The sequence below is a fragment of the Nothoprocta perdicaria genome, unplaced genomic scaffold (assembly GCF_003342845.1).
Source record: "Nothoprocta perdicaria isolate Ctin4 unplaced genomic scaffold, notPer1 scaffold_316, whole genome shotgun sequence".
In the NCBI taxonomy this organism is placed as follows: Eukaryota; Metazoa; Chordata; class Aves; order Tinamiformes; family Tinamidae; genus Nothoprocta; species Nothoprocta perdicaria.
The window spans coordinates 458,992-478,969 of NW_020455551.1; the positions used below are offsets into that span (position 1 = coordinate 458,992).

Sequence of the window (19,978 nt, forward strand, 5' to 3'; positions counted from 1 at the left end):
GCAGCTCGTCACAGCGAGGGGCTTTGCCGAGGACATGGCTACGGGAAGACCCAGGGGGTGCTCGCGGAGCCCTGGCGGGGCCCTAACCGCAGCGGACGCCCCGCTCCTCGGCCCAATCCACCCTCCGGCCCCGGCCCCGTGCGGGGCGGCGAGGCCACGAGCTCCGCGCGGCCGTTGGAGGCGGGCGGGGGGCGGGGCCCAGGGCTGCGGCAGCGGCGGCGCCTTGGTCCGGGAGCGCCCCGCGCCCGCCCCGCGCCGCGCCGCGCCGCTTGTGCCCTTATTTTAATGCAGATTTCATTTAATTCCGCCCCCCGCGCAGGCTGGGCAGCCGCCGCCGAGCCGGGTCCGCGCTCACTCCCTCGCCCCCGGGGACTGGGAAGGGGAGGGACCGCAGGGGGACCCCAGAGCGAGCGGAGATGCCCCGCATCGGCGGCGCGGCGTGACGGGGCCGCGGGGCCAGCGGCGCCGCCCTGCAGCGCTCACAGACCGCTCCGGCAAGAGGTGAACCACTGTTTTGCTTCATTTTATTTTATTTTATTTTATTTTATTTTATTTTATTTTATTTTATTTTATTTTATTTTATTTTATTTTATTTTATTTTGCTTTATTTTATTTTGCTTTATTTTATTTTGCTTTATTTTGCTTTATTNTTTATTTTATTTTGCTTTATTTTATTTTGCTTTATTTTGCTTTATTTTGCTTTATTTTATTTTATTTTATTTTATTTTATTTTATTTTATTTTATTTTATTTTATTTTATTTTATTTTACTTTATTTTACTTTATTTTATTTTATTTTATTTTACTTTATTTTACTTTATTTTATTTTACTTTACTTTATTTTATTTTACTTTATTTTTCATTTCATCATATTTCATTTCACTTCATTTTACTTTATTTTTCTAACTCCTTTCTGCCCGCAGGCTCCCAACCACGGCCAACTTCCTTAGATCAGAGGTAGTTTTAAGAATTGCTGAAGGTCGTTTGCTCATGGCTCCTTAATGGAAATGAAGACGCCGCTTGGCACGTTGCAGATGACTCTGCTGCTTGTCCCCTGCCTGCAAGGTTAACGTTTTCCAGCTAGATTGGCACCAGATCCATTCCCGGGCTTGCCTCCGCTCTTCCCTTGCACCCATCCCGCTGCCTAGAGGTTAATGTTGGGAATAGGATGAGGGGAAAAAATCTGGTAGCTCTGTAGCGAAGAAACCACTTGTGTGAAATGAAAGGTACGGATGCAAAGTGTGTGACAGAAGCCGGACGCGAATTATTTATGTGACATGTCAACTCATTTGATTTTTTTATACGGTCTCTCTCAGGAATCAATACTGTGCTGGGATGCTGTGGATTTTACTGTGTGTTTTGGTGTGCGCGGGTCAGAGCCGAGCGGTGTTTCCCTGCGGGAAGGACGCGGGCTCCCGTGGGCAGGAGCCCTCGGTGTCACCACATTGGTACTGGTACCGGCGGTGGCGTCGCTGGTCGCTGCCCGGGCTCCATCCCGTGGCACAAGGGCACAGGGAATGGCTTGTGCCGATGTCTTTGATCCTGGTGGGGAGTGGGGATGGGACAGGGATGAGCATCCGGGGCTGGGAGTGTGGACGTCCCCTGGCTCGGGTGGAGGCACATGCGTGGAGATGCCGTCCTGATGGGGGCCTTGAGCAGAGTCCTCTTTCTTCACCGTTTTGGATGTGTTCCCATTGGTGACAGCTAAGCAGTGAGTGGTGGTCTTTCCTCTGAGCTACACGTGGAATTTGGGAGCTGCTGCTGGGTATAATCCAACGGGTGGTTAGGAAAATTGCAATTTTGAAGGTAGTAGTTTCACCAGCAGGTGTGAGGCAAAGTGATTAATGGTGAGACACAGGTTTGATGGATCTGATGGTTGTGCTTGCTTTGCTTTACACCTTCTGGGAGCCGTTCTTGGCTGGATCAGTGGGGGCAAATCCCTTCTGGCAACGTTATCTCCAGGTTCTCCGTTGGGCCATTGCCCAGAAAGACAGATCAAGGTCTACCTTTTTTGTTCCAGCATAAACGTCAGGGATGAGAGTTTTGCTTAAAACCCCGTCTTTCTGGAACAGCTTTTCCCAGGTGTGGAGGAGCCTGTTTCCATTTTGTGTTCCAGATCCTTTCCGTGGTGGCAGCAGAGGCTGCGGCAGGAGCCTGTGGTCCCAGCAGTTGTTTAGGATAACAAGGCAGGTGGGAGGCCCTGTGGTCCAGATCCACAGAAGGACTTGGCAGCGAACACCTTGGGCAATCTGTCTTGGGTGACTGGCAAGATCCATTAGCTGACCCAAGAGCTGCTTCCCAAACTGCCCCTGTATTCTTTTAAAGATTGCTGAGAAGCATAACTGTGAGTGAAAAGGTCAGCAGAAGCAACAGCCTGGTAATGGATTGCGCTGTAAATGTTATTCTTGAGATGAAAGAAAACAAAATGAATATCCCTTTCTCACTCCGCTATGCCCTGCGGTGGCTCCTCACTGTTATCACCTTCTGTCTCTCAGCCCACCGCTGTCCCCATAACAGGCCTGCAATTCCTGAATTTTCTTGTATTCAGCCTACCGTGCAGATAGCCCTTCCTCTATTAAAAGCACTGGTATGAAAGAAAAAGCCTGGGATGACAGATACACTGTGATCATCCACTCAAAATGAGTGCAAAGTGGTGAGGAATCGTAGGCAGGGCTCTGCTGGGAACGTGCTCTGGGAGATCAAAAGGGGGAACTCGGATGAACAACTTCTGCCCCTCTGCATGTGTACAGGTCACCTCTACCGTTGCTGAATAACGGGATTTTTTTTTTCCAGATAGCCTACCGGTTTTTCTCATGACAATAGAGTAACTTAGCAGAAAGTATTTTCTTGCTGTTAGGTAGCTTGCAGTTCAGTTTTAAGGGCTGTGAGTAACTGTGAGTTATTCAAGCTGTGAGTATTGAAGAAGAAGCTAGAAGCATGTTGCTAATCATCCTATTGACCTTCAGTGCTGGAGAAATATGGAGCACAACTAAAAAACTCGCAGATCAGTAGTAACATCACAAAGTGGACCCAAAAGATGAATTTCTAAATTGTTGGTGTATAGTTGAAAAGAAGTATGTCTTTATTTTTTTATTTCTTCTTTCTGTATTTTGCTTTGCTCTCTTCCCCCTGTTGCCAGTGCAAGAAGCCCTTTGGAGGTGTCCAAGCAGAGCTCCAACCCCATCTGCTCTCAGGTGGCTCAATGGAAGACCTGAACTTGGTCCTTGTGGATGCAAGTTTAGGGGCTTGAGATAAGTGTTAGAATATTAGGGAGCACACTACTCTCAGCATAAACTTCTGCAGTGTGTAAGGCTTCTTCTTTGCTATCCCCTGACCCCTAATACTTACACTGCATTCCTTCTGCCTTATGGGGAGATAGCTAGCATTGATTAGCATCTTGGAAAAGAAAGAAGTGTTATGTTTTCATCTGCTTTGTCAATATTTAATGTGTTCCTATCGTGATCATCCTCATCCTTTTTCATGACATTATTCAGGATGAAATATTTAACATTTTCCCTACGTAACACTCTCTTAGTAAAAATGTATTTAGCATTGTTCCTTGTCATTATTGAACCTTCATTATTTAATCTTCCTTTTCTTTTTTGATATTTTATCACTTAGTTATTAGATTTTGAATGTGCACCCTTGATGATTTCTGTTTCAGGAAGTCACTGAAGTAGTTTTGCTAGTTTTTGTTGTGAAAACAAGATCTCAGAAGAGGGTCATCTTGTTTCTTCCTGCCCTTGCAAGCCCTTATTCTGCAGAATGACAACTCTTTTGGCTGGGAACACTCATATATATGGTGATAAGTAAGCAGGTATGCCCCCATGTCAGAGACATTTCCTTCCTCCTAGCTCTGAATTTTAGTGTAACCTGTTGAGCCTGTGACTGGAGAAGATGAACTCCAGATGCCCCTTGAACTCCAGAGGTCCCTTCCCACGAACATATCCCTGACACTTTATTTTCAGCCTGTTTAAACTGGGTAACATAGGATGGCAAATGATGGCTCAAACTGAACTGTAAAGTATTTGGGACAGATTAACTGCTCTCATTCTGTTATAAACACTTTCATTTATCCTTAAATCAATGTGTCCAAAAGTGTTTGGCAAAGGTCAGTATCATTTTCCACAGTTGACTTCCCCAAAGTCTTCCCCAAAGATAAAAAGTAGTGAAAAACTCAAGTTCTCTTTTTTTTTTTCTTTCTGTTTTCAGGATTCTGAATATTTTACAAGATGTTTGTTTCCTACTGTCAACACAAATAGCTGTATTTCGTATCAAAGTTGGGTTTCTTCCTTTATTACTGTTCCTGCCACCTTGCATGTGCTTTTTAACCTTAAAATGAAGGTGATTTTGTTAGGGTTTTACAAGCACATATTGCCATGTTGGGGGTGAATTGCCTATTCCCATCAATGGCAAAATGAAAAATGAAAAAAAAAAAAAAAAAAAGTTTATTTTTTTATACGTACTGATAAAAGGGGACCAGAGTGCTTAGTAAAATGGAAATTAAATGACATTATTGTGGATTTAGGAAAGGAGACAATCTGAAAAATAAGGACGGCCAAGTTATTGCTTTTTATTTCTTTTTAATTTTCCATAATAACTTTACATAGTTGCTATGTTAAATAATGGGGAGAAATGCAAAACCATCTAAGTGTTTCTTCCTAAGCAGAATTCCCAAGTTGAATCACTGAAGGCATCTGCCTAAAAATAGTATCTTAGAAACAACTTTATGAAAAAATACGAGGACATTCTCTAATTTTTATATAAATAGAAACCTTAGAATGATTGACTGTAAGGAGCTGTCAGTGTAGTTGTTCCTCTGTTGTTTATGGAAAGCACTTGAAAAATGAGATCTTTCTAGCACCTTTTTCTAGCATCAAGTAGACAAATGCTTTTTTTGTGTGTGTGTCTACAAGCAAACAAATAATTCAAGCCATATATTGAAATGTCTCTTCAAACCTTACAACCTTCACTCTGCTTTTAAATCTGAAAGCATTCATATTCCCAAATGTCAGCAAAATTTCCTAGCTTTTATGTTCTTATTTTATACAACAAGCTTTGCTTGCTGATGCTCTGTAAAGAAAAATGTGAAATAGAGTTTGTAAGATTTTTATCCTGAAATATTGATAATAAACTCTTGAAAATGTACTTGGCTCTTGCAAGTTAGCTTTAGCAGACTGCTTCCTCACCCGTTCTCCCCCCCCCACACTTTTCCAAATACTTGCTGTCTTCACACCCAAGCAGGTGTCATGGCTGTGCTCTTTTTTTCAGTTTTGTAGCCAGGTGGGTGTTTCCAAATTTGAATTTAGCTTTCAGAAACCCAGCTTAAGTTGGGAAGTGTCTGTTACAAGAGGAGCAGCAGTTTTCAGAAAGGTGTGCTCTTTAAGGGGTCAGGAAAAGAACAGCCTCCAAGCTTCTGGAAATACTTGCAGACAAGTTTTGGAAGTCCATGGTTTCTGCAGCTTAGAACTCATGCAGTCTGCTCAGGATTAGAGGGAATAGCAAAGACCAAACCAGGGAAAGCATCAAAGGCCATTCAAGATAAGTGTAAACAGTTTGAATTACGTTTTGCAGGTACAGTCAAGTCATTTGCATTCTTGTGACTTGACCAGCTTGGCTTAATGAGCCAAGCTAATCAGAACTGTGATTAACACAAGCAGCGTGCACTGTGAGAAGTGTTAACAATGAGCAAGAATATCACAAAGTGTGTTCTTGCCTGTGAATTAAAATGAACTAGTTGAGGTATTCCTTTAAAAAACATTCTAAGACCTCTCCTTATTTTAAAATACTCACTTTGCTGTTTCTCAGTGAGCCTGCCTTCCCAATGGCTTAGACTTTGCTCATCGGGAAGAGTTTGGTCTCAGCAGCCGCCCCATTTTGAGACTAGGTAGAACAACTCCTACAACCAAGCTACTGCTTCCTAGACCACGTATCACCGATGCAAGTGTCCACACAGACCCTGCGCTGACTCCAAGTCCAAGAATCAGTGGAAAACATCCTCCTCAGCAGCTCACTGAAACACAATCCTCTGCCGAGGAGCCCGGTAGGGTTACCCAGCAGTGCAGAGAGGTGCAGTGCACACACAGCATGGGAGCCAGCTCCCTTCTTCCAGGTGGGAGACACTGGCAGTGCCAGCAAGTAAAATGAAGCTGGAGGGAAACCGCTGCCTGGGAAGTGGTCACACAGACAGCACTGGGATAGATGCTCGGAGAGGACACAGGGGCAGAGGAATTAGAGCTGTGTCCCTTGCTGATCAGGGAGACTTTCAGCCACAAAGTGTCTGCCATGCACCCAAGATCACATTTCTCAGAACCAAGCCCAAAAAAAAAAAACTCCTTGAAAGGACCCTGTCTTCAAATATACATGTCGTTAGAAAGTATAGTATTGCAAAAACTATGTGTAGGTGTAAGTTTGCATAAGGCATTTGGACAAGTGATGAACAAAATGCCCTGCAAAGAGGAATAATGGGTTTGCACTTTTGCTCTTTGGATTTGGATAGATTGGAACAATAATCAGTTTTGTCATTTCATTCTGTGTTTACAGTTCATGTGTCCTCTTTACCTCAGACAGATTGCAATGTCAAAAAAGAGACAGCCAAGAAGAGATTCTTTCCAGGAAATGAGAAAGGGATTTACTGTCAACCTGTGAAGGGAAACATCCTTAGTAAAGATACTTTAGATCCATCCTCAATTTCTGAGTTATTATATGTCTGATTTCTAGTATCAGAAGGAATGATTTTTTTATTAACCACAATTTTTAAAAGAATATGAAAAAGAAATAGCATCCTTCCCTGCTTTTTTTTTTTGAGGTTTTTCTTCACTTTAAAATGCAATGCAGTTTTAATGCTTTGAAATACTAGTATGTTCCTGTCTTTTTCTGTGGATACCACATATATAGATGAGAAAACCCAAATATTAAAAAACAGAGCCCACAGATGATGATGATTAACATTTTGACAGACCCTCTGAGTGCACTTGTTGCCAAGCTGTGAGTGCACGAGCCTTTGTGTGTACTTCTTCTTTGCATCCCTACTTCCAGTCTTCATCAACATCTACTTTCATAATTACATGCTCTGCATAGGCAAACTGAAAGTTCTGTGCAAGCAAACAAAGGAGAGGAAGAAGGAGAGTTCACTCCAAACCATGGGACACTTCAAACCATGGGAGATCTTTCTCTGAGAAACATATGTATGTACATATATATATATGTATGTTATGCAAACCTTTTAGAAATAAACAGAAAGCATTAGATGCAGTGAGATTGCTTCCAGCCTCTGAAGTAGCTTATTTAAGGAAATAGAGGTATTTTTTGCACTACTCTGTCTTCGGTGTTGAAAGCCCCTTAGTAAACTGGTTTTGTGCAACTGATGGTCATATCATCAGAAATCCTCATAGCTGCAGGATTCCCATAGCTGCGGGTATTCCTATAGTTTGTGGGTACCATGTATCTGCATCAGTGTTCCCATCCTCCTACTTAGTCTTTCTTTGGGTAGGATTTGAAGAATTTGAAGACTCTCCTGCCTTTGGGTGTGAAGAACCCCTATGGTGGGATATTTCCCAGAAATTTTGGACAGAAGCATGCAGCCTTTCCTTAAATGCCTTTGTTTTGCAAGTGCAGATAGGAAGGCCTGTCAAAAACACGGCCTTTAATTAAAGCTGGATTTTATGGATGCAGATAACTGGACAGTGAGAAGGAAATGAGCAGAAAGCTTTGCATATCAGCTGCAGGCATATGGGATTTTCCAGAGTTGGTTAGTTCTTCTTTGCAGAGGAGAACTTTCCTCCTCTTGGTTTCATTGCTGCAGCATGTTCTCATGCCAGCTTTCCTCATGGTGCCTTGCCTGTGGAGCCGTGGCCAGACATGGAGGTACACAAATGTACCTCCAAGCTTTAAGCAGAGAAATTCCATGATACTCAGATCCCATGGGGTATGGAATTGGTTTTTGAAATGAAAGGTAGCAGCTCTTCAGCTGTGCAGGAAGCAAGGATTGAAACATACAGTTCATGCTATTGAGGAGGTTTAGTCAGGCCACCCAGCGAGGGATATAGCCCGTCTCCTTCACGGTTCTTCTTTCTTTGGGTTTTCTTTTGGGTCTAGGTACTTGCTAAATCTTGTCTTTGCAAATACACATTTAAACATGATTTACAAGTCAGAGCCTGTGGCAGGCAATCAAGGATGCACTTCCAGTATCTGTGAGCTGCATAGGAGGATCATAGAATAGAATCCTTAATGTTTGAAGGGACCTTTAGAGATCATCTAGTCCAACCCTCCTGCACACGCAGGGTCACCTAGAGCACGTGGCACAGGGCTGCGTCCAAGCGGGTTTTAAAAATCTCCAGAGAAGGAGACTCCACAACCTCTCTGGGCAGCCTGTGCCAGGGCTCTGTCACCCTCACTGTCAATAAATGTTTCCTTAAGTTCCTGTGGAACTTTTGGTTCCTCAGCTTGTGGCCATTTCCACTAGTCCTATTGCTGGCCACCACTGAAAAGAGGCCGCCCCCTCCTCCTCACTGCCTCCCTTGAGGTATTTATACACGCTGATCAGGTCCCCCCTCAGCCTTCTCTTCTCCAGGCTGAACAGGCCCAGCTCTCTCAGCCTTTGCTCATAGGGCAGATGTTCCAGGCCCCTGATCATCCTGGTAGCCCTGCGCTGGACTCTCTCCAGCAGCTCCACATCCCTCTTGTACTGGGGAGCCCAGCACTGGACACGGTGCTCCAGATGTGGCTCACCAGGGGACGATCATCTCTCTCGACCTGCAAAGTCTGAGTCTTAGTTCACTGTGAAGTTGGTCAAGGGCAGATTTGTTCCTGTGGGATTGTTGCTGGCTTTCAGAATCATCCCACGCTTTTTCTTCCTTTTCTTGTGCCAGTTGCAGGAATAGATTACAGGCGGAGGAGAGAAACAGGCCAGGCAAGATGTTTCAATTTTCTTCAAAGTGTGAGATTTTTACTTCGGGATGCTACAGTTTCGGCTAGCCAGTGCTTCTGAAAGCCAAAAAGTGATATTTCATTGCATATTACTCAGTTGTGAAGAGCTGTGTGTGAATAACACACTTTATTATAGCTAAACTTTGATTCTTCCCACTCTAATGCCTAGAAAATGGTTTTTGTCATGTAAGAAACTCACTGCTGCTAGCGTGAGGCTCATAGCTCACCCAATGGGAAAAGAAAAAAAAATGCCTGAAGAAGCATTAAACCAGCCCAGTGAAGTTTAACTGAGTGTCACCAGACTGTTTCTGCCACCCTTGCAACTGAATCCTCTTTCACTTGGGCTCTTCAGTGATTTGTGTGAATATCTCGACCTCCCTCCCTTTCTCCTGTGTGCTCATCCCTCAGTCCTGGCTAGGAGAGGGGATTGAAATGAGAAGAGCTGCAGATGCTCCTACTCCCTACATCCCCCTATGGCCTTTGCAGCTCTCAGCATGGCAATAGCAGGACACCATCCTTCTCTTCTCTCTGTCAGCCTGCTTTATCTCATCTCTTTTACATCCCTGTCTGTCTGGTTTCAGGCAGTGCAGGCTCTTTTGGGAAGCCCTCTCTTCTCCTCTGCTTTACTTGAGTCCTTAGAACCGCAGTGCCTGGTGGCCCAGGAGCTCTCATAAAAACCAGCCCTGGGGCCAAAGAAGACGTGAAGACTCAGAAGGATTAAAAAATGAAGTCTTATGGACTTCAAAATGAAATCTTTTCTTCTTATGGAAGAAAAATGCCTATGTGGCAGCTTCTTTGGCGCAGCCCCCACATTGACGGAGCTGGTAAAGCGCTGCCGGCGCCACTGGAAGCCGAAGCTGCAGGAGGAAATTGTCTCATTGCGAGGGTGCATCACCCATTCCTACTGCTCACATGGGGCTCCTGGTTCCTCCTCCGTGCTCTCCGAATTAACCAGCATGGGAGCATGTGGAGGAAACTGAGGCAGAGAACAAGATGTCTCTCAGACATTCGGGAAGCTGCTCTGGCTCCGTGCTTCCCCAGGCCACAGGCCACATGCGCTACCGCTTCCCTCCTGCTGGTTTCAAGAAGGCGCCACCATGCAGGGCTGATCCAAACTCCATCCTCCAGGAGCCCTGCTCCGTGGTGCTGCTTCAGGGGCCTTGCTGGGCAGGGAGCCACCACGGGGCTGCGGCCATGAGTCCACCCTCTGTAGTGCCCAGCTACTGCTGCCAGGCCCTGGTGCCGCCCAGCGAGGGATATAGCCCGTCTCCTTCACGGTTCTTCTTTCTTTGGGTTTTCTTTTGGGTCTGGGGACCTGCTCTCTGACAGGTCACTTGAGTGCCTGGGGAAAGAGTCAAAATATAAAGACCAGCTGGATCTGGTGTCCTCGATTACTATCAGAGAGCTGCAGAGGTCTCATCTCTGTCCCATACCTTTTCTCCCTGTTTTGTTAGGTTTACCTGTTGTTAGGGAAGGGACACGTAAGCTCCTACTCGGAGCTTTTCTTAGTCATCATCTAAAAACATTACTGGGATCCGATTTGTCTGGAAAGAAGGTGGCACTTTCTACATTCCTTTTTAGGAATAGAAATGCATCAGATAAGAGTTTGTTGGACACATCCATTCAGCATCTTCTGGCTACAACCTTTGCAGAAAGCCTCACCTCACATATCTCATATGTTTATTTATTAATGGCTGCATCAGAAAAACAACATTTATTTATTTTTATATATATTTATTTATTTACTTGGTCTTCCTGCAGCTTCTGTTGATGCAGAAGACACTCCTGAGCAAAAGGCTGTCGAACAGCACCGCTCACAGTCAGCCTAGTCTTGCTTTTCATCCTTCTCCTTTTCATTTTCATCCATCTGCAGAGGGATGGTGAGTCCTCCTTGCACAGAACTAGAGGGAGAACATGCCCTGAAAAGAGCAGTGGCAAGCTTGGAAATGAAGCTCTTCAGTGTGGGTTTTCGCTATCCCAATTCTGTACCGAGATTTTTTTTTAATGTGCAGTAGAAACAGAGCAAGTTCCCCCTGGGGGAGGCAAACTTCCTTTCCTGACAGGGAACTAGCAACTGCTTTTACAGGCTTCTGAGCTGCATGTGTGCTGTTTCTGCGTAGAATATTGGGCCAATGACCCTGAGCTTGGAAAACACAGGCAGTGGAGCAAGAGCTTAAGAAATATCTTTATAAATATTACAGCAAGCACTGGCGAAAAGCACACTGAGTGGCAAAAGGAGGCAAGCAGAAACTGTTAGAATATATGTCAGCAAAAGAGACAAAGTGGAAAGAGACAGACAATAGGAAAATACGGAAGATATATGAAGGGAAAACAAGAAAGAATACAGGAAAGCATGCAAAAAAATAAGAGGAAGAGATACAGAAATAGTCGTTTAAAGAAGCTGAGTGAAGAAAATGAAAAAGGAGCTGAGTAAACCAAACAGCCTATAAAGTTAAAATTTCCAACATTTAAAAACATCTAAAATCAAAACATAATGACAGTGTATACAAGAAGGTATGCAGAAGAGCGTGCCTGTGTGCACATAACATTTTGTTCAGTTATACAGGTGTTTGTTTGCAGATCTCCTTCTGGAACCAAAGCAAATTAAATTGTCCTTTTCTCAGACACCTGGCAAAAAGCCATCTTGGGAGAACTTGTTCCAAAGAGTAGCTTAATTTATAAATGCTTTTTTCCTGCCAGTTTGCAGCAGAAGACAGATACTTGAAATTCTGCTCGTGGAATTGCAGGGCCTCTGTTCCCAGCACAAGTGCTTTATCTTTACTGTGACAGCTTCCCCGTGCGCACTGCAGACTCGTATCACATACATAATAAAAAGAGAAGGGTGCGCAGGGAAGCCCATTCTGCTACTGAGCCAAAGCCACCTACAGTTCAGTCACCAAAGAATGAGATGGAGAGCTATAAGTATGACAAATTAATGACAAACTATGAGGCAACTTTTGCCCAATCCAGAATTGCAAAAATCATAACTTTATTTCCTTACAGCTTTGCCTGAAGCAACCATCATACAAATTTTAATTAAAAATAAACTTTTTTCTGTTTCTCCACACTTTTTACTCCTTCCAGCTGAGTCTCTGAAGTCATACCTTTACTCTTTTCCTCTAATCACAGAATTAAATACTTACTGAAAGAAAAAAAGAAAAGCTAGAAAACATGCTCAGTTGAGTCAAGGTCTATCTTTTAAGGAAAACTGGAGTTTAAGTTAGTGTGAAAATAAAATCATGAGAACCAATATTATTACAAGTGTTTGAGAACCACTGCTCTTCTCATACACTTCTGGAAATGGATTTGTCAGTTTGTAGAGTCAAGTCTCAATCTGAGACATGAAAATGAGGGTTTTTTCTTGAGCCAGAGGAGCATTTTTTTCTTCCACTTAATTCAGATCTGCCGGCAAGCTGCATGTCATGGCTGTTATTTCTGTTAATAATGGGCAAAAACTTTTCTAACCTGTTCTTCTCCTCTCCTTCATCTCAAATCCTACGATTAGCTTATACGCTGTTATTAATATTTCATTAGTACTCCTCATTGAAACAAACGGAGAGTTCTGCTTAATAATTCATGGCTGGGCATAGATTATTAATTTTGTATTCGGGTATATCGCTTACATATTACTTATTTATCATTGCTTTCATTTTAGAAGGATTTTTTTATTTCTGTTTCATTGTTCACTTGTGTAAATGTTTCTTCAAAGTTCAAACCACTTACGGGAAATTAATCTTCTTCCTTGTGGTTTTTAAGTAAGACTAAACTCTTACCAAAATTCCCTGGGACTTTGCCATAGGTAAAACTTTAAGAAACACCCACGGACTTCAGTGTAGAAGACTTCTTTGAAGTAAATGATGTTGGTACCATGTCTGACAATCCAAAGCCCATCCATGGAGTCAGAGCAATCCGATTTTTATTGCATTTATCTACCTGTGCTAAGGGAACAGCCTGTTCCAAGATCAGTGATTGGTAACTGCCCAAACTGTTCCTTTGTCAACGGGCAGTTTTCTCTGGATTCTCTTTCATATGCTTTGGGGAAAGTAAATCTGTTGGTACGCCTTGTTTTGTAGTGGCCTTTTGCCCTCATCTCCCCTTAGCTTGTTTGATCTTTTGTGGTTTATCTTGATTCCCAAACAAGATAGCCCTGCAGTGCCAGCCTTCAGGCAGCCTTCAGAGATAAAGATTTCCCTTGAAGACTCAAGTTCAGAAACCAAAAGTTGCACGAGTATCTAAAACCATAAAGCAGTCTGCTGTCCTTGATTTAATAGCACATTACTCTTTTCCAGGGCCCAACTCCAGGGCAAAGGGTGAAATTTGGCAAAATGCTGCTTCCTGGAATGACCCCACCAAAAACACTGTGTTCAATATGAGACATCTTCTTTTTAACATGCCTCTGTGCACAGTAGCCTTGCTCCGTGCAGCATGGCACTGCTGTGTCTCTCTGCACCCTCTTGTCTTCTCTTTCCTTTTCTCTCTTTTCTGCTGCAGCACTTCTTCCTCGCAGAACCTCAGGGTGGTGCTGCCAGTAGAAGAAGTCTATGGGATTGGTGGGGATGGAGGTGGTTGTGTGGGCAATTCCATGGAGTGAGAAAGAGAGAGAGCACAGTGGAAGACTCCAATTTAAGGTGAAGTCCTTCAGCTGTAGAACTGCCCCATCTCTTTGTGCGTGAATGGATTGAGATGAAGAGCAGGTCTGTCTTGTTGCAACTACAGATGTTTGGTGGTATTATGATATCCCCCTTCCCCCTTCTTTTAGTGTATTCAGTGCAGGGCAAATACAACATATTATTTCCACATGCATTCTCAAAGTCCACAATCTCTAGTATGATCTCTCTTGCACTTTAGGAAATGTTGCTAACATAGAGAAGCTCCAGTGACAGGGTAGCCTGCTCATACAAATGTTTAGGTTGACTTACCTCCCCTCAGAGTGCTTGCTATCAGAGTAGTGACCTCTGCTTCACAAACGCTCTTTCATCTTCAGCAACACTTAGGTTCATAGGTTCCGTTTTCAGATATGAGGAGGGCATTTCAGTGCCTAAATCGTTATCAGACAGGAAATGTTATTGCCTATAATATGAGCAAGATCAGGGTCATGATGAATAAAACTATGATTCAGATTGCATCGAACTGTAGTGGGAATTAGATCAAGTCTACTGAACTTTTATGAGAACAAGATAATATTTCTCTAAATGAGATTACTTGTTAAACAATTTCCATTAATTTAGATTTGCCTTAGTTTTTCATGGACAAAGAGTTTCCCCTCAAAGAGCTCGTTTAAAATTGTACTGTCAGTAAAATGAAGATGCTTTGCAAGGTCCGCATGAAGCTCTCAGTGAGGCTGTGGAAGGTCTGTGCTTCTATCCCTGCTCTGCTGCTCACCAAACTCTTCCTGTCTTAGGTATTTTAGGAGTGAAAGATGTACACAACCCATGACTGTATCAAGAGACACAAGGAAGGTGTTGCATTTTAAGAACATGTGATTTTACAAATTATGGCTTTTGTGGAAACTCATTCCATGAAGCAGAAGCAGCCTGGAGAAGGACAAAGGACTGGAGAGACTACAGTGAGTCAGACAGATCCAAGAAGTGGTCCTTGCAGAAGAGGCCCCCAACCAAGATCTCCTTCCTTAGTTCTCATAGGGAAATGGCTCATCCAAAGCAGACAGAACTATGCTCCCTCCTTGTAGCTTCTGTAGACAATCTTTGCGTTTTCTTAAAGTCTTTGAACCTGGAAGAACAGCACTTTCATCCAAGCAATTCTCAAACTAGCTTTATCCAGAGTTTGGTTCTAAGACTGCAACTGCAGCTCAAGTATATATATGTTTTTTAATGGTGGGACAGTTATGGACATTATCTCAATACATCCTGTTGTGATTGTGATAGTGTCGCAATACATCCTATTGTGATATCAGCTAGTCTGTTGCTGACTGTAAACATACTTGATTGTAAAGTAGAGGCTACATATATTGAACAGTTATGATTCAAAGCAGTTCTGGGAAATAGATGCTATAATGATTAACTGCAGCATCCTGACCCCTGTAAGAAATTATATTAAAGAGATCATTGTCATACATTTTCATACAATCATACATTGTGAGCACTACCACAGATGAACATCACACAAGTAGGATGTATCACCAGTTGAATGTAACTCAGTTCTACTCAATAAATAGTTGTCTGATATTTCACATTTACACAGTTCACAATTTAAATGGTGTGCTATCATGAAGGGGCTATAGCTGGGCTTAAATGTAGAGAATACTTTTGGTAAGATAAATTTTAGGTATACCCAGAAAAATCTCCACAGACTTTGAAATAAGTAAAATAAATAAATAAATAAATAAATAAATAAAAGAAGGATGGGAAGAGAAAGGGGTTCCATGATCCGTATGGCAAGTACATAAAAATGTTGTGCTCGTACTTGGTCTGTAAAGCTGTCATTCTTTAAATCTCCACCATAATTTGCATTTCTAAGCTAGTCAGAGCATTGTTTTAGCACAGCTGGAGCATAATGGTGTGTACTGGTATGAATCAATGCTCCGTACAGACCACAAAGTATTGAGTTCCATATAAATAGATGAATATAATGTGATATACATTAGAGTGGAAAATCCGAGATTCTCAGCCCTCTGATCTGCTGTGCAGATGGCATAAGTAAACACACAGCTCTACAAGTTGCTAGATTTAATGCATGCAGTATAATATGAAATAATAGTGTGGAATAATCCATGTGGTGCCCTCATCCCATTCTCTGGAAAGGTATTGTGGCATTCGAGAAGGTTCCATGGAGGGCAACAGAAATAACTAAAACTTTGAAAAAAGATGCTAGATCTTCCAGGAAGCAAAAAAAAAAAAAAAAAGGGGGGGGGGGAAGTTTTGGTATGATTTATAAAATAATGAAATAGCATAGAGAAGGTAGATCAGTTAGTATCTTTATCCAATAATAAAAACCATGGAGACATTATGTTAAATTCAAACCAAAATTAAATTTAAAACACAGCCTGCCCTGCATAGACACATTTTTGAAGTTCTTCCCACAATATTAGAAATCAACTGTATTAATAAAAATGGCTTGTAGCGTACTTCATCATACAAATTATTATTCCAATTCTAATAAACATGCTTCCATTATTATGCCTGAAGGCTCCAATTGATCCCTAGATATGAGAAAATATAATAAGATATTACTGGAGTATTGTTCATTTGAGAATTCATATGGCCTATACATTTTGATGGCTAAACTCATTCCTTACCTCAGGTAAGTTTAGCTGGGGAATCAGGAGCTTTTTAACCATTAAAGCCTTCAAGTTTAGGAGCAGTCTTCCAAGAAAGGATAACGGGAATAGGACACCCCGGTACTTAACCCAAGATACCAGGGGAATTATTCTGACCTGGCAGGTTCCTTCATCTCCTTTGTTTTTGTGTATTTTGGGCTTGTGTATGGATATTAGGAAGGGCATTCCAACCCTTTCAGCATTTTGGGCCTTTCAGTTAATCTCAAACTCTTTCCCCCATTTTCCATGTAACATGGGACTTGAAATGGTTAAATTAATGGAATCTTAACTGTTGGGTCTTATTTATGGAAAGGTTTTCCTTGAAGTTCTCTACATCAGCATGTAGGTTCATCTGATTTGGTGAACAATGTATCACAATTTTCTTTGTGAAAGCTGCCCAATCTGGTGCTTTTTTTTGGCTGTAAGTAACAGTCATAAGATAAGCTATTTTAAAAGCTAAAGGATGAATCCTTACCCTATGGAAATTCATGAAAATTTTCTTCTTAAGGCAGGACATTCCTTAAAATCCCCGCAGAGATGATGAAGAACTTTGATAAAGTGATGCTGTGGTTTCAATTCTGTTACATGGTTTCAATTCTGTTAAATCTTCTGAAATGCTGCTTCATGAGTTTCAACTAATATTCTCCACTTTAATCACTTGACTCCCTGGTATGCCTGGGAAGCACATACCTAAAATTTTGGGCATGTGTGAGGCTGCATGAGGAATTGTGACCTGTTTGAGGCTTCCCAGTAGAAGGAAGATATTGGCGAGCTGAAGAGTGCCACTGGATGGTCCATGGGATGGAGCACACGATGTGTGAGAAGAGGTGGAGAAACCTGGGCTTGTTCAGCCTAGAGGAGAGAGAGCTGATGGGGATCTTGCTGTCTAACGTTGCCTAATGGGAGGCTGTAGAGAAGATAGAGCCAGGCTTTCTGCAGAGGTGCACGCAGAAAGGATAAGAATGAGTGATCACAAATTGCAGCAAGGAAAATTCCAATTAGATATAAGGAAAAAAGATTTCACAGCAGAGACAAACACTGACACAGGTTGTCCAGAGACACTGAGCAATCTCTGGACAACCTCTGCAGATGCCACCTTGAGCAGCCTGACCTAACTTCGCAGCTGGTCCTGCGTTAAGCAGGGGGCTGGTATAAGACTTTAATTACTCTGAGTTCCTAAAATGTACCTTTATTGTGAAAGAAATACAGCATAAAAATATGTGAGTGTGTGGCACACACATATTTAGTGAGAAAAGAACTAGAAGAGTAAAAGAAAGAGGAAGTGGTACATGTCAGTAGACCTGCTTTGTGAGTAAGGAGGTGTTGAGGGAGGGAGACCAGAGAATGCTAAATTTCCTTATAAAGACAAAATCTATTTCACTCTGACGTTTTGTCACCAGTCACTTCCTTCACTGAGCTCAGTCTTAGGCTTACAGTCCTGGGCTTGAGTAGCTGCTCTTCAGAAAAGGAACATTTTCCTACACACGCCGCAACCTCTTTCGACATACAGCTTTTGCAGTTTCCCAACTTACAATAAGTTGGGTATTTTTTTTTTAAGTTCTCTCCTTTCCAGTGGAGTTGCAAAAACTGAGACACAGTCGCTTTGAGATCACGAGGTAAGTTCAGAGCACCTGCTGTTTTGCAGTAAACCACCCTTTCTGAGTGTATGAGTAGTTTAACTGCACAGGAAACTGTGGTCGCCAGGAAAAAGGAGTGCAGTTTCTGCATTAGCATGAAATAATTTGCAGTTGTTCTGCACATAGTATTTTTACACACCTTCAGAGAAGTATTTGACGGATTTAACTAGTTAAAGCGGTATTTGACCGAGCAGAGTGGTAGCCTTTACATTTCTATTTGCTGGCATTTGGTTAGCTTGGCAGGATGTGAGCAGTTACTTGGATTATAAAGTGGATCCTTGTAATAGGTTAAATCTAATTCCAGTGATGAAAAGACTGACTTTTAAAGCTGATGTAATTTAGCCTATATTGACATTATACTGTGCTGCATGTTAGGATATTCATATTAAGCTTTTCTAAATGTAATATCACTCCCCAGACAGACAAATTGATCCATGGATTTTGAATCAAGTGTTACTGATTTTTTGACTACATTGATTGTACTATGAACTTTTGCTTAAAAAGCAGCCATATAAGGTTGTTCTAAGACGATATATATATATGTGCATGTATATATGTGTGTGTGTGTGTGTGTGTGTGTGTGTATAGATATAGATATAGATATAGATATAGATATAGATATAGATATAGATATAGATATAGATATAGATATAAAAAGATCTTGACTGTTGAAGCTGTTCAGAGCCTTTCCTTGACTTCTTTGAGATTTTAATTCAGGCTATAGATAAACTGTGGCCTGCAAATGACATAGCACTCCAGTAGACATTATGTTCTATAGAAATATAGGAGGTAGTTTATGAACATGAACCTCTGGGTTTATCTGCCTGCTCTCTAATAGCAGTAGACCTTGCTGTTTTCTTCAGTGAATATATTCAATTTAAATGCTGACCCTTAAGCCTGTGAGCAGATTTTCTTTTAAAAGAAATGGGACCTCAGGTCCTTGCTAGTGTGGCTAAACCACAGAAAGCATTAGCTGCTTGACCCATCACTGTTGCAAAAAATATCAAGTGGAGACAATCTCCAAAGAAGTGACAAGTGAGACCGTGTCATTAGAGCTGCAGGTGGGTGCTCAGGAATATCTTGAATTATCTTGATAAAAGCAGATCTCACCCTTACTTTTGTCATGTGGAGACTTAAGGATGTAAATGCCTTCCCCGTCTCTTGCTTCTCATGTAAGGGTGGTTTGTCTCTTGAGCTGGGGCCAAAGGGCCTGCAGAGGGGATTGGGGATGGGCCTGAGCCAATGGGACGTGCAGAAACTCCCTCTTTGCTGGGAAACGCCATCAAAGAGGATTGCTGGAGCCAGGATGGACGGGGAATTACCTGTTTGCATGTTAGTAGGGGGAGTGAGGATTTCTGCATCAGCTTTGCCTGTGATATCCGGATTGATTTAGCTCAGAAACTGAAGAAAGAGCGCCCACAATATGGCAAAAAAAGGAACAGGGGTTGTACCATTAACCTTCTTTGAATATGCTTCCTCAGCTGAAATCCATTAAGCATCTTGACTGAATACTGTTTGGGTTATAGCAATTTTGAGATACTATATAAAAATTGCTGTATTTCATTGAGTTCAGTGGTTTTTCTTCTCTCTCCTTGCTCACAAAATCTACTGGACATTCCATAGTATAGTGTTATGCTACCATTTTTTTTTTGTAAGACTTGTAAGACTTACTAATTTCAGTCTTCATCAGCCTAAAAATTCAGCTGTGCAGCATGAAGAATAGTTATGAGACATTTTGATGAAAATCTCACAGCAAAACTCATCACTATTCTTTAGGGTATGAAAGAACTTTAGAGAGAAGCTGAGTAAATGCAAAGGAAGGAGAGATGACCTAAGGAAGTACAGAGCATTCAGAAATTTAGCTGACTTTCACACTGTCATTTCTTTCTCGCAAGACAGTAGAAGACAGTGAAATGCTGGCACAAAATGTAAACTTACTGTCAAAATGAAAAATTGAATCAAAAAAACCAAATCACATTTAGCATACTAAGTACAGTTGCGTTCCAAGACAGCGCATGCGGCCCTGCATTGGTCACAGGGTGGTAAAATGGGCTTTTTATCTTCATTTATCAAAGTGGGAGGCTGTAGGCTGGAAAATAAGTCGTTTGAAGAGAAAAGAGGCCGCCCCAGGGTGTTCC

General features: G+C 42.2%; 1 protein-coding gene across 4 annotated transcripts in view; it reads left to right on the plus strand.

Annotated features, from left to right (window-relative positions):
* The first annotated feature begins 485 nt into the window (after positions 1 to 485).
* LCP1 (lymphocyte cytosolic protein 1) overlaps positions 486 to 19,978 on the plus strand; it is a 47,752-nt gene continuing 28,259 nt past the window's right edge. For 3 of the 4 annotated variants that reach the window (XM_026042859.1, XM_026042861.1, XM_026042862.1), the window contains exon 1: positions 17,684 to 17,819. The gene's annotated coding sequence lies outside the window, so the exon portion shown is untranslated. Of the gene's footprint in view, positions 502 to 922; positions 1,226 to 17,683; positions 17,820 to 19,978 lie in introns of those variants that run through there. The other variant, XM_026042860.1, reaches the window with a different exon arrangement.